Here is a 14878-nt window from a genome sequence, read left to right as displayed (position 1 = left end):
GTGCTCCTGGGCCAAGGTTTGGGGACGCAGGAAGTACTTTTGGGTTTTATATAAAAGGAGTTGCCTGCCTAAATTGCACTATCCAGATTCAGGAGGTTGAAGATGAAGCTTACTGAGAGGAGCGGAGGTGAGGCTGAGAGAAAAGAAGACAGAGTATTGTTGTGTGTTGTTTATTGTACTGTGGTTGTGGGCCTTTATCCATTGCAACTTGTGTCAGAGCTGTTTGTGCTGGGTGTTTGTGGAGTACGAATTTGTTGTTGATGTTCTTTTTGATGGACTGACACACTGTCCTGACTTGGTTCCTTCACTAGGGTAGGTTCCAGCGGTTGTGACTGTAAACTGGATTTTATGTGTTTTATAAGAAGTGGATGGTTGATTACTTGACGTATAAGCATGTTATAATTTGAACATTTGTCCTAGTATTTAGTATTCACTTGCGTTAAGCTAAACTGATAGCATAAAGACAAAAAAAAAACTGAACAAATTAAACAGACCAAGACCAATACATGAATCATGGGCTTACCAGTATGTTCATCTAAAATATCTTTTCTAGACCTCTTCATGGAAAATTTGTTGTTATCAATAAATACAATAGAATTTAAACACATTTGATGAGCGACAATATTTATTTGCTTAAATTTTTGCATGGAAGTCAGTCTGTGCAAAATATTCTGAGAAGACAGGGCTGAACTCTCTGTTTAGCAAGAAAAACATAGTTGTGGTTACTGAGGGTCTCTCTGCTTGCTCAGTAGAGACTCCTTTTTTATTTGAGCCTGGGCACACTTTATAACTTGAATCCCATCTAGAAGTGAACCAGAATAAATGATAATCTAGATACTGAACATACTGTGAAGTTTTCCTTAACATGTTTTGAGTACTATTTTTTCTGCATGTAATCAGATTCTCAGTCACTGCCACACTTTTTTCAATCTCTTTTAATCCTCTTTAATAAAACCCCTGTGTGCATCCAGGTGTCTGTGTGTGTGTGTTTTCTGGTGAAGTGCGCATGTGCGGGGCCACACGGCACGTGTTCAGTCTCTTCCTGTGCATTCCCTGTGTGTGCAGAGAGAGAGAGACACACACAGGTGTGTGCGAGCGAGAGACACACACGCAGGCCCGCCCGAGAGACAGACACACACGCACGCACTATGCACGCAGGCAGGCAGGCAAGCCCGCGCGAGAGACAGACACACACGCACGAGAGACAGGCACGCACGCACGCACACACACGCATGCACACAGGCAGGCCCACATGAGAGACAGTCACTCACACACGAGAGACAGACACGCATGCACGAACGCACACACTCAGGCATGCAGGCCCGCGCGAGAGACACACTCACACACACAGGCAGGCAGGCCTGCCCGCATGGGGGACAGACACGCACGCACACAGGCCCACGACAGAGACAGACACGCACACAGGCCCGCCACAGAGACAGATACGCACGCACGCACACACACACGCGCACGCCCGTGATAGAGACAGACATGCACGCCCGCATGCACGCACACACACACACACAGGCCCGCGACAGAGACAGACATACACACACACAGGTGCACGCGTGCATTGTTGAAATGTTATTTTTCTTGGTTGTTTATTAGATTTCGGATTTTTCAAATGTTCATTTTTTTCCTTGTGCTTAAAACTCATTTAAAAAAAGGTGTTTTTAGCGAGTGGGTCGTAAGGCTATAGCGCAAACTCTTGCAGTGTTAGTTTTCTCTGTTGTTCAAGGCTTTCTTAGTGTTATTCAATGTTTTTACATTTAGTTTACTATTACGCTGTGCATTAAAATGGTATAATTAACTATATTTGTGCTTAAAATCTTAAAATAATATATATTTACATACAGTTCATACGGTCTGGAACGGATTAATTGTATTTACATACAATCCAATGGGGGAAATTACTTCGGTTCCACCGAGGTTCCACTGTATTACTGTCCGACACAATTACAGGCATTTTACAGAAATACAAACCAGTATTACTGAGAGAGAAAATTAAAGGCACACAATACAGTGACACATATTACAGCCACATACAAGGTCCCTTACCATTTAATATAGACTGTTCATACAAATGTTTATGCACTACTGTTCTAGCGCCCGTTATTGTAACGGCCTTAATGTCTAGTTATTAATAATCATTTATAATTATAGGGCAATGGTAAAATATGTACATTGTCATTTTGTCATATGACATTTCTTTTATGTAAGCATCAATATGAACATCTAACTGTCCATTCTAAACTTTTTTGGTGTATCATCATAGGGAGCCAGAGACTACAGTCCAAAGTCATATATTTATTCCTACAAAGATTACTTAAAGTTGCCAATTACCCTTGCATGCACATGTTTTGACAGAAAGTGCCAGAGTAAATAGAGAAAACCCATATGAAAAAATGCAACTAAACTCTGGTTACTTAATTGACAATTGCAACACCATGCCAACCTACAGATTATTAAGATGACTAAAAACATATTTAAATTTGATGCTTTCATAATTTGATAACCTTGGCTGCAGCATTAGGGTTGAAAAGGAAAAGCTATTTATTATTAGTAAACTTTAGACTGGAAGAGTAGTGATTTGTTACTGCTTCCCTACACTTTTATTATGCTACTTTATTTAGCTATTTTAGTGCGTTCAGAAATCCTGAATTGCCCTGAGCTGGTTTGTCAGTGGCCAAATATTATAATTATATGGAAAAAATATTATGTATTGATTATTTGGAATTTTGACATGTAAAAGCTGTACTTAAGTGAATAATAATAAAAAAATATAAAAAAGAGTTTTCTTTGTATTCCATAGTTCTATATGATGATGCAAAAAAACTCATGCTGCAAAACAGTGAAACAGAGAATACCGGTATGTCTTGTTGTTTATGGAATCAGTAAAGTAAAGTATCTATTTATCTATTAATCTATCTCTGTCAGAAAATGGGTAATAAAAACTAAACCACAACATAATAATAGACATTTACCTTTCAGTCGGCCACACTTTACAATAACCTGTCTCTTCCTTTTTATTATTTTTGTTCCGTTTATCTCATCGTCACTGTAGATAAATAAGCTTCCGAAACACATCAGAAGTATAGTTTTTCTACTTCTTGATTTAGCTGGAGGCTGTCAAATTAACATCAGTTAATATTTACACATGACGTTTTTCTCATAGACTAACCATTAATTTTTTAAAGCACATTGTACAGCAATACAATTCTTCAGAGACACATTCATTCTTGTGGAAAGAAATAAAATCAGGTTGTGAATTAAGAAATAACATAAATCAAATTGCATAGTAACTTTTCTTTGTAAAAGTGAACTATTATTTGTCACTTAAAGAATTTTGTATTTTCTGCTTACTCATTTCTAGTTACTCTGAATTTGTAAAAATTGGTGCATTGCAAATTTTATTTATTTAATAAATATACTATCCATAGATATTTTAAATTTCATTTATTTGGTTAGAAGATACTTTTAGCCAAAGCGACTTACATAATTGAAAAACATCAGTCATGGGATTGTTTGGGAACAAGTGTTACAGGACAAGGGTACAAAATTAATTTCCACACGTGAAATGTTTTAAACAAAATATAAGCAAGTTACAGGTCCCACATTTACAAAACCTAACAGCTATCACTTAGGCAGAGATTCAACCAAAAAAAAGAGTCTTCAAATGCTCCTTGATCATATTGAGGGAGTCAGAGTTTCGAAGGAGGTTTTGGAATGGAATTCCAAGTGCAATTAATTTTTTGTACAACAAATAAGCAGGAAAAAACATAATGTATGGTTTTTCATCAATGTCTGTTCATAATCAATTGGATTTTTTTACCACTGCTGTCTAGTTGCTGCCCCAGTACGTTTTAAGAAGGATACATAATTTCGAATATTCCTTTTTTTATGCTTGCACTGCAAGATTAGAGAGTGACAGAGCAGTTCCGTCATGTTTTATTTGCACCATAATAGTAAAAAAAAAAATAAAAAGTAGTGGAAGTAGTATCCCCTAATCTGTTCTTTCAGTCTCTCTTATTGACAGCCTCCATTGATTTTTACTTCACAAAGCAAGTTGTGTTGAAAGAATGAGCTGTATACACACAAAGAGGGAATATACAGACAGACAAGATTGTCGATTACAGTCAGATTCTAAGAAATTATTTACAAAATGACAAAATATATACATTCTCTTCACATTTTGTTCTCTATTGGGAAAACAATCATTATAAATTTGTAGTTTCTCGTGAGGCACATTACCAGATGAACAAGTGCCAGCTACCTCATCAAGCAACTTCAAAACCAGATTTTAAAAACAGTAAAAAGTAAGACAGCAGTAGTTACAGCAGAGAGAAAGGTTTTGACAGGTGAAGTCCGTTGTGCATTTTATAGAATAACATTTTTACTATGAGATTATAAATTGCATGATCATTATAACCTTTATGTATGTACATTGTCTGTGCATGAATTTCTTATCTGTTCTAATCATTTTTTTAATAGTCCATTATAAGATAAAACTATGATATGGATTTTAAGCAATAATTTAAAGCTCATTCCTGCCAAGTTCATTTGTATTTGCACATCTTAAACTATGGATTCTAAGAAAAAGAGCAAGTAGTGAAATTGTACTTATGCCCCTCTGCTTAAAATGTTCAGCTTTTAAAACTAATTTTAATAATCTATCAAGAAGTCTCATCATACGCATTTTAAAGCATTCAACTCTAATCACTATGCATGCTATGCAAAAATATTAACAAATATTTTAGGAATGTGGTACTGTTTGTACACATTTTCCATTGGCAAATGCAATATATTTTAGGAATAATAATAAGTAGAAGACTGAGTATATGTCTTAGTAAGGAGAATGTTAATCACTCTGAAGCCCAACCTGCAGGACAGATGGTACTTGCATTTTTTAATTCATTAAACTGACTTCAGTAAACTATTATCTGAACTTTTTTTTGGTAAAACTGCTTCCATTAACCCTCAATGAGAATCGGTCATATTCAGTGTCTTTAAAAGAATCTACCCTAATCCTCTTACATTAAGTTATTTTTAAAAGAGTATATCTTACATAATTAAAAATATCAGAGTATCTTAATGTTGTATGTGATGGATAACTTTGACATTTTTAGGTTTTGGGCATATTGTAAAAAATATCGGAAAATGAGAAGTAGCTCTTGTCATGAGGTGATAATCGGCAGTTTAAACAAAGTAAATCTGAATTGTATGTGCTAGAAAAAAACAAAACTGACAAAATATTCCGAAGACCTTCCTTGAAAAGGGCAAGATAGAAAAATACGTAATTATCACAAGTAATTGAAAATTTGAAGCTTGAGTGAAAATGTCATTATTTTTCCATGGGGGTGAGTATTAAAGTTTAGGCAGTTATTGATACAGAAATAGAATATGTTGAATTCATAAATTATTTGACTCACTTTCTATCAAAAGCTCTAATTTAAGTAATTTTTTTGTTACCTACTGTTAAAGCTAAAGCTGGCTGATGCTTCATTCTATGAGCGGAACAGCTCTAGGACTTAAACTTTTTGACTCTGAAACAGTAGGTGTGTGTCTGGATATTTCCAGTTACACCGTCTGATTAAAAGTACTTGAAACCCACTTCCAAGGACCCTAACAAATCCAAAAAAGTGAATATAGCTGTAATGATGTATGCTTGTATAGGAGAGGTAAATATGAATAGATACCCAAATAGAAACACACGGTTTGTGAACAAGGTGGGTGTTGACTCTTTAACCGGCTAATTCACCCACCTGTATAAAATGGCCTAGAAAAGGTTTGGAGCCAGGTGTGCGAAGAGAGCAGCGGCTAACAGGGTGTTCGATTGCACAGTAGCAGGTATCTATCTATCTATCTATCTATCTATCTATCTATCTATCTATCTATCTATCTATCTATCTATCTATCTATCTATCTATCTATCTATCTATCTATCTATCTATCTATCTATCTATCTATCTATCTATCAGTCTTGATTCCTGCTACCATTTTTTCCTATATATTTGATTGGCTAACATTATTTTAGCATTTTCTCCAAGTTTTTAACAAGAATAACATTTTAAATGAAATATGCTACCTTTCTGACTTTCAGTTATTTTATAGGTTTTTTAAAACATAAATTGTTTCTAAAATAAGATGAGCTTTAAGAAGTGAAAAAATCAGTTTATTTTTATAGAAAAATATCTCTGTGTGCAGTAATGGATTCAGTCACGAATTTCAACTTAAATTATTAGAGCCTGTCAGTGTTCCACTATAAGTGAAGCATAGTCAGAAATAACAATGTCATTAAAATTGCAAGATTTAGTAGAGGATAGCAAATTATATTCAATAAAGAAGGAATCAACCTGTGAGTAAGTATAATGGACTAAAGAGAAATAAAAAAAATACTGTCTTCAATGTGAGTAGGGAAACCTTCATGGTTATGGGACTTTACATTCTTTAAAGAAATGTAAACTGGATTAGGTAGGTTTATGTTGCTATGGTTAAAGATAAGTGTGGTGAAGCCAGCACAAAATTACTGACAACCAGCTGCCTTCTGTTCATGCCGTGTATATTAGTCAATGCCTTTAAAAGGCAAGCAGGATTATTAAAGACCTCAGCCACCCTGCACAGTTGCCCTTCTTACTCCACCCTCCTTTTAATTTCACTTACTATATTTACTTTCTCGTCAGTAGATTCTGGGACAGGTTTTATCCACAAGTCATATTATTACTGAACAGTCAGTCATTGTAATAACATGCAAGGGTAATGAACAGCTATTCTTATTAACAATACTACACTTTTTCTTACACAAATACATATAAATATTATATATATTCATAAATATTTCTTTTTTTGAGGGTGTGCCTTTTGTTCATATATACATGACAAAAAATACCTTAAACTTGAAAATCGCCACCTATTATATGTTTGGGATTAAAATAAAAATAAAAATAAAAAATAACTATGAATTCCTTATCTTCATATTCAATTTTCCATTACTATAATGGCTTTCTGATTCATTAAATACCACAGGGGCAACGAAAGAGATTGCTTTCTGAATCAATATAGCCAGTTCTCTTTTTTATTGTCATAATTGAAGTGAAATACCCGTCCAGTCCATCGTTACTTTGACCTAGTTTGAACTTTAATTTTTAAATATATTTTCTGTAAGAAGGCTATATCTGACTTCAGTGAGCAAATATGTAATGACACCCTTTTTCTTTCCTATGTGTAATTAAGACCCTAGACAATGCAACTAATAATACAGTTACTAAATTATTCTTAGCAAAATAGATATTTGTTATCTTTTTTAGTAGTAGGTTTTGAGTTTTCCTACAGATTGAATTAGTCGTGTAGTCATTCATTTAGTCAGTAATATCTTAAAGTTATTAAATGGATAAAAAGACAAGTTAGGCACAGCTTTCCTCCTACATCCCCTGCCACCCATCTCATCTTGTCTTCCCAAACAACACTTCAGAGCCCCAGTCCGCTGACATGCAGCAGAGCAAAGCACCCAAGAAACTAACCTAATCAGGCAAAAATGAGAATCTAGTAAAAATGATTAGTAGTTAATAAATTGCTGATTGTAAGAAAGGCGCTATATAGCTCCCAACCTGGCACAGACTACTGCAGTGGCATGTGTACAATAACACAGGCTTTTATATATCTTCAGCTGGAGGGCACGTCTTCCCCGTAATCCCCCCAGCCACAACACAGTCCCAAAGCCCTTAAACAGGTAAACCAATACCACATTCCTTCCTCTGGCACCAACAATCCTTCCTCTGGCACCACCACTCCTCTCAGGTAACCTCGTCCTCCTCCTCCCGATTCTGGCTCCTTGAGTGGTGGTGGCTGGTCCTTTTATAGCCCACCCGGAAGCGTTCCAGGTGATTGACCACCTGGTCCTAATTGCACTTCCGGGTGGGGCTGAAGACTTGTCCAGCCAGGCTGTTGGAAGCAGACAGCCCCCCCTAGCGGCCACCCCGGGCCCCAACCAAGCTGTGGAGGACTCCATCTCCCATGGAGCCCTGCGGGTGGTTGGGGAATCACCGTTGGCCAGGGAGGCTGCCACCAAGCATCCCGGGGGAGATATTGGACTGCCCATGGTGGCTCCCCCAGAACATAAGCAGCAGGGGCATCCCTGCAGGGCATGGGACCCGGCTGTCCTTCAGAAACAAAATGATGGAATATTCTAACATTTCTGCATTGCTAATACTATAAAGACTCTTTGCAGTTCATGTACAGTATATACAATGCCCTCAAATAGTATCTACCCCTATTATTACAGATTTGTGTCATATCTTCAGCCAAAGTCAAATAGTAGATAAAGAGTTTCCTCATGAATAAGTAAAACATGTTTTTTAACTTGTTATCTAATACCATCAGGTACTGCATGGAAAAGTACTTCCTGCCCAACTCAACCCAATTAAAGGGATAATTACAGTCATCTGATTGAACACAGTCAGGCTTGATTACATCCAGCCCTGCTCAGTATGAACCTCACTTATTTGGACCCTTACCATTAGAACTGAGTTGCCAGCTGTTTCTTTAAGCTATTTTATAATATTCATCTCAAATCACTTACCGCAATATTGCCATTCATACTTTATTCACTGTGTAAGATTAATTTCCATGATCTTCTTGGCTTTTCAGGAGTGTGAAAAAAAAAAAAAAGTTCTGTTTGAGCTCCATGTCATATGATTACATCAGGGATCATCTCTGAGCCCTTTCTTATTTGCAATGGTGACGTTTGCTGATGACACTGTGATCTGTAGTGAGAGTAAGGAGCAGGTTGAGGAGACCCTGAAGTGGTGGAGATATGCTGTAGAGAGGAGGGGAATGAAGGTCAGTAGGAACAAGACAGAATACATGTGTGTGAATGAGAGGAAGGTCAGTGGAATGGTGAGGATGCAAGGAGTAGAGCTGGCGAACGTGGATAAATTTAAATACTTGGGATCAACAGTACAGAGTAATAGGGATTGTGGAAGAGAGATGAAAAAGAGAGTGCAGGCAGGGTGGAATGGGTGGAGAAGACTGTCAGGAGTAATTTGTGACAGACAGTTATCAGCAAGAGTGGCAGGGAAGATCTACAGGACAGTAGTGAGACTACCTTTATTATATGGGTTGGAGAAGTTGTCAATGACCAGAAAGCAGGAGACAGAGCTGGAGGTGGCAGAGTAAAAAATGCTAAGATTTGCATTGAGTGTGACGAGGGTGGATAGGATTAGAATTGAGTACGTTAGAGGGTTGGCTTAGGTTGGATGGTTGGGAGATAAAGTCAGAGAGGTGAGATTGCCTTGGTTTGAACATGTGCAGAGAAGAGATGCTGGGTATATTTGGAAAAGGATGTTAAAGATAGAGTTGCCAGGCAAGAGAAAAAGAGGAAGGCCTAAGAGGAGGTTTATGGATGTGGTGAGAGAGGACATGCAGGTGGCGGGTGTGACAGAGTAAGATGTAGGAGACAGCAAGATATGGAACAAGATGATCCGCTGTGGCAACCACTAACAGGAGTAGCCAAAAGAAGAAGAAGAAAAAGAAGTAGTCACTGCTTAGTGAAATTTTAAGTTTCTCTTTTTTGTGATTTCAAAAGTAACACCAGAAAAAAAATCTGACCCAGTTGTTTTTCCCCTTACTCTATGAAGTACATTTTCTTTATCTATTCTTTATTCTTTATCTAAAGTTTTTAGAAAATTCTGATTAAAAACTTTTGAAAATTCTTTAACAGTTAAGCAGTGTGCTGTTTCATTTACCATGTTTTACTTAAACACGTTTTCAAAGATTTGGGTGAGCTAACCGTACATAAAAGAGATTTCCATCATTTATTCCTTTGTGGAATTTTAACAATCTCCAGTGATCACTATTTTCAGAAACCATACTACATAGCTCAGCTTGCAGATTCAAATACTCTACCATTTTGCCTCAGGTGGTTACTCATGTTTTTTGAATTAAGATGTAAACACATTGTGCAGTTACCATTTTAATTTTATAAAACACAGGATTGCTCAGACCCAGAAGACACTTCTTAATCTCCTATCTAACCCCAACTGTCTTTCAGTCTTTCAGTTACATATTGTACTCCATTGCTTGTTCTGTATTATATTTTGTAATAGGTTTTATTATGTACTAGTAAAGTATTGTATCCTGTTGATGTCAAAGATGGTAACGGCAAACAAACCATTGTTGCCAAAGAACACAGTAATAAACTATGACTAATGACTGGGCTCAGAGTTGTTGCAGAGTTGGATGTGAAATGTGTTGCTCTGACTAATTTGGTTACTGTTGCATTGGTTAAGCTGCCTCAAGCATCCATGCCTGTAATTTTGAGAAGATTAACTATTTCATTAAGCCATTCAACCTCTTAGAAGAATCCCATTCAATCTACCATCACTAACAGAAAAGAAAATCTAAAAATTGGAAGGTATTATATATTTAGGGTGGGGTAAAGCCCAATGGTTATAGAGCCAAAGGCTAATTTAGAATTTTGTAGTGATATGTAGTTGTTAGAAAATGCTATCCAAACCTACTTATTCAAAAGTAATTTAACTCTTACAAGAAATGGATGGATGTCAAATGTACAGGATATTAGATTTGAAATGGAACTACCATTATTTCAAATGGCTTCATACCTACTTGTATGGCAAAATGCTGTATTTATTTAGTCACTGACCATAAGCTTTAGATTCTATATATAGTTTAGGCTCTAAATCTTAAAAAAGTGTCGAACATTGGATCTGGGGAATACAAACTTGTAATTTTACAGCTGTTTGCGTATTTGGGAAGAGAAAATTGCAAACCTACTGCCTTCTGGAAAGTGCAGAAATAAAAAAAATTACTCCGTCAATGTGGTATACCAAAAGCTGTAATCACAAGAGATGTGGAGAATGTGTCAAATACTGACCACAAATTGAATGAGAGAAAGAAATCTTTCAATTTTGAAATATGCAGTACTTTCTTGCAAGCAGCTAGGGAATTTAAAGTAGTGCAATATCATGTACTTTTTGGAGCTTTCATAGTAATGTAAGATTCAAAGAACTAACCATACTCATGAAGTACATTTAGTAAGATATACAGGCTAACAGACACTGTAAGTTGTGCTAGTGTGTCAGACTGTTGCACAACTAGACAAGTCAGAATTGATAAGATACTGCAATGCACCATAAGACACATATTTTTTCAATTATTTTTGCATATGTTAAAATCTAAATTGAACTACTTCCTGATATAGTGTCTATCACTTCTTTCTAACAGTTTCAAGAACCTGAGTATGTGGAGTGTTTCTTCTTTCCAATGTGTGCTTTTTCCATACATTGGCAAATTAGTGCTCTGTGCTTCCTGCCTTGAGTCCAGTGCTGCAGAGGTAGGCTCTCTATTGTTCCAAAAGCCTGTAGTGCAAGAAGAGGACTGAGAATAATGGACAAATGAATGTTCCATGTGAAAGAGAGGTCAGCCAACTATTCCCAGCTTGTTAAATATAATGAAACCATTTTCACTTAAGTTTGACCTTCGTGGCCTTTCTAGTTTAGTCATTTCTTCACATCTGCAAGAAATATCTAATTGAATGGGGGTTTCAGAACACCAGAGCTTTATCAGTAACTAATCTTAAAAGCAATTACTATTCCATCTGAAAACACACTTGTGCACACACCCACCATGTTTCTTTGTGTTGACAAAGAAAACCCAGGCAGGCTGTCACACATACGTGCCAGAAGATTGCCTTCTGGGGTCACCTGGGTATGTGGTACCACCCTGGGACAATAGGGGGTACTGCCTCTAACAGTCTTGTATCCTTCTTCCATCATAGTGTCAAGAAACTGCCCCTTGAGGGCAATGAAACCACTCCGCCTGGTATTAGAGGGAGACGCTCCTGGAAGGTGGCATCTCATTTGGACCTGACAACGGTGGACAGAAAGTGAAAATGACACCAGAATGATTTAGACAGGCAACAAGCTGAAAATTGTAGCGTCATTGAGTTGTGTTCTGTTTTGAAGCTTTCTTTGTTGTAATTAAAGAGGGTTTTGCCCTGTTGGCACCCCAACTATTTCTAGACTCACCCTGCCTCATCACTTGCCCCTCCATAAGACCTATGGATGACATGCAAACTCAAATGAACCCAGGTCCCTTGGATAGCATAACTGACTACTGCACCACCCCATACTGAACTTGTTGAATGCAAAAATAAAAAAAAGACTGCACTTGATTTTAAATATCCACACTTACTCTATAACTTGTCAGATTTTGTTTTTCAAATTTACAATACAATTAAAATACTATCTTTTTTAAGGCAATGCATGTAATACATTTTACATGAACATAATTATATATATTTTTTTAACTAAAATTTAATTTAATAACTACAGCTTTATGTGTTATAAATTTTATATCTTGTGTTGATGGGTGTGCCCTGCAATGGACTAAAACACCATCCAGGGTTGGTTGTTTTTTCAGTGCTACTTAGATGGGCATCAGCTCCAAGCAACTCTTTGCTTTAATAGAGATTTACTCGGAACTGTTTGACAGAAAGAGGTGATTGGAAACAGCTGATTTAAAAAATATGAAATGACAAAGAATAATGCATTTTTTTTTTGCAGTTTTTAGTATATTACACCAACTTCGGTGTGGTTAATGTATGCTTAATATGAATTAAAGCTCCTGGACTGACATGATATTCACCACTGGCTAACATGTTAATCAAGCGCTAAAAACGAAAAGTGAATGATAAACAAATATTGATTCTAGCTATGGACCATCATGCAGTAGGTTGTCCCTGTGGGCTGAAACTAATCAATGGTTATCTGATAGCAGCAGTAAGAGTGATGAAGATTGTCTTGTCTTGCATTGAAATTGTTATTGTCTAAAGATATTGACAACATAAAATGTATGGGTTTTAGAATAATGTTTATGTTTATTATTGGCATGTATTCTTTGGCCTGGCAGGAAAGAAAGAACTGCAGACATTTAGGCTGTTTAGACAGTATCACAAATTGCATTGTCATTTTGTCTAAGGCACTGAACAAATAATAAGCATATTTTGCTTAAATGCATTTAAACATATGCTTCTGTAGAAATATATATCTAATTGTGGCTCAGTGATTTACTTTTTTGCATCTCCTGACATCTGTTGAGTTTATATTTGAGTTGTAGACATCAGGATTTTGATGTACAGTAAGTGCAAGCTATACTGTATGCTAGCCAAATTCATTTACTTCCCATTATAATTGTTTTTCTCTTGATATAACAAAATTTAACAAAAAAATACCCCTTTCCATTGTTGCAAAAGTCAGTTCTAGTACATTTATTGTCAGATTAATTAGTATCTTACCATTTTCCTCTTACTGCCTCATGATGAAATTATGAAAACGGCCATCTGCTTTTTCTCAAAATAAACCCATGGAACTAATAAAATGTAGTTGAGCGTGCTAATATATATATTGTTAACACATCATTCCCCCATTTATGTCATTCAAGCACACATTTTCTATTATATTCCAAGTCAAACTTTAAGAAAAGTTTGACTTTCTGCACTTGTATGGGTGCTGATTTTACACCAATTATATGTGTCTTATGCATTTGGTTGCATGAGCTTAACTTACATAATTTTAGTGGTCAAAGAATAAAATGAAACTAAAACTGTGGTGTTCAGCCTCCTATAAAAGAATAACATTTGATATTTGCAGGATGTTAAACTCACTTTTTTTCCTAGTTATTTTAATTTCCTTATTTTATTCAGTTCCCACAAGCAGCATTTTTATAAGGAAACACAAATTGTATTTTTTCCTAAGTGGACCTTGTGACTGTCTAGTTTGACGTAATTTATTTTCTGGGACATGACAATGTGTGCTTCAAAGAAATTTACTGAAGATTTTAAAAATGCAATTACCAATACTATAACATGGGACATACTATACAGACTTGGGAGGAAAACTAGAAAATTGATCTCTCAACTGTGCTCAGTTGACCTCAACAGACATTCTTTGCAGCTTTCCTTATTCTTGCAGAGCAATGTCCATTTCTAAATGATGCATGTATGATGGTATAGTTAGAGCATATTTAGTTTAGTTATATTCAGTCAGTAGAGTACAGGAAGATTGTTATACTGTATATGTGGTACATATTTATTAACATAGCCAAAGCATGAACAATATTTCTGTGAATCTGTTACGGTACAGCCATCAATTTTCAGAGTAAACCGTGATCACTGATCATGTGATGTCCCATTGTAACAAAGGATTGGATCTCTATGCAAAAAAAAAAATAAAATAATGCAGAGTTTAGTTCACCTTTAAACATACTGAATCAGCTTACCGAAATAAAATACACCTGCAGATGTGGAGAAAACAAGAGAAATACAGTGGGGTAGATCTGGCAATGAAAAATAAACCAGCAGCAGGTTTTTAATTGGTAGTTACGTTGAGGATGATTTTTTTTCTCTATTCACATGCTTTGCTTGTGAGTGTACATGTGCTAAACACTAAAATAAACGCAAATTGGCTTCTACTTGATGTCTAATTAGTGAATGCGCTCCAAGGGCCTATAAATGTCTTATATTTGGAGAGGCCCTTTCATTTTACATAGAAACTAACCAAATCTGACAATAAGCAGGTCTTAATTTATCAACACAATGGGAGTATGCAGCAAAAAGTAAGTCTGTCTGAAATTGTGAACATTTTAAATTTAATTAGATACTGTATATGGTGATGAGAATTATTTCAATGATATTTTTACTAGAAAAAACTTCATCAGGCAGAAGTATTCTTAAGGATGCAAATAAAAGATAATTTATTTATAGAGCTAAAAGAAAGATGGAGATAATTAATGGGAGAAAAGGTTTATAGATGTCATGGTGTTGTCATAGCAACATTAGCTGTTAAGACTCAAGTAAGCATTGGAG

The 14878-nt window shown here is 36.0% G+C and overlaps 1 protein-coding gene across 3 annotated transcripts in view; it reads left to right on the top strand.

The window, feature by feature from the left end:
- Window positions 1-14878, top strand: part of LOC120527686 (gamma-aminobutyric acid receptor subunit alpha-2-like) — a 377740-nt gene that overhangs the window by 94244 nt on the left and 268618 nt on the right. The gene's annotated exons all lie outside the window — the stretch shown is intronic.

The sequence above is a fragment of the Polypterus senegalus genome, chromosome 4 (genome assembly GCF_016835505.1).
Source record: "Polypterus senegalus isolate Bchr_013 chromosome 4, ASM1683550v1, whole genome shotgun sequence".
Classification (NCBI taxonomy): Eukaryota; Metazoa; Chordata; class Cladistia; order Polypteriformes; family Polypteridae; genus Polypterus; species Polypterus senegalus.
This window is presented reverse-complemented; position numbering and strand designations above follow the sequence as displayed.